The following is a 506-nucleotide window of genomic DNA, read 5'->3' on the forward strand; positions in this document are numbered from 1 at the left end:
CTTATTTCCCTGTTTCTTTGCGTATATACACTTCCATACACCATGTCCATATGCATATACGTACGTTCATATGTGGATGGCACTTTTTCGGAGAGATCTTTTTTTTTTCAATATTTGCAGCGTGTTTTATTTTCGCTGGATCGTCTCACTTGAAGGCGCGGCTTTTAGAAGGTTCCTTGTGGTCATTTGGACTCGGTGATTACTTTCTCTTTTAAAGGGGGTTGCCAGAAGAGGGGGGGGGGAGCATAATCTCTTGCCTTGTTGACTCGCAAGGTCGTTAGTGTGCGACACTTACCTGTCAGTCACTCGTCTGTTACGCGTCATTACACCTGTTTATTATACGTCACTTCACTCATATGTCTACAAAACACTTCGGGTGTACAACACTCTCGTCAGCTGGCCACGCACCTGTCTTTTGGATATCTCAATAATTGTATGTTTGGTGTCACTCGCCGCTTACACGTTAAAGATACTGTAGAATGTCTTCTTCACTCATATGCCAGATA

This window comes from Penaeus monodon, chromosome 33, assembly GCF_015228065.2.
Source record: "Penaeus monodon isolate SGIC_2016 chromosome 33, NSTDA_Pmon_1, whole genome shotgun sequence".
NCBI lineage: Eukaryota > Metazoa > Arthropoda > Malacostraca > Decapoda > Penaeidae > Penaeus > Penaeus monodon.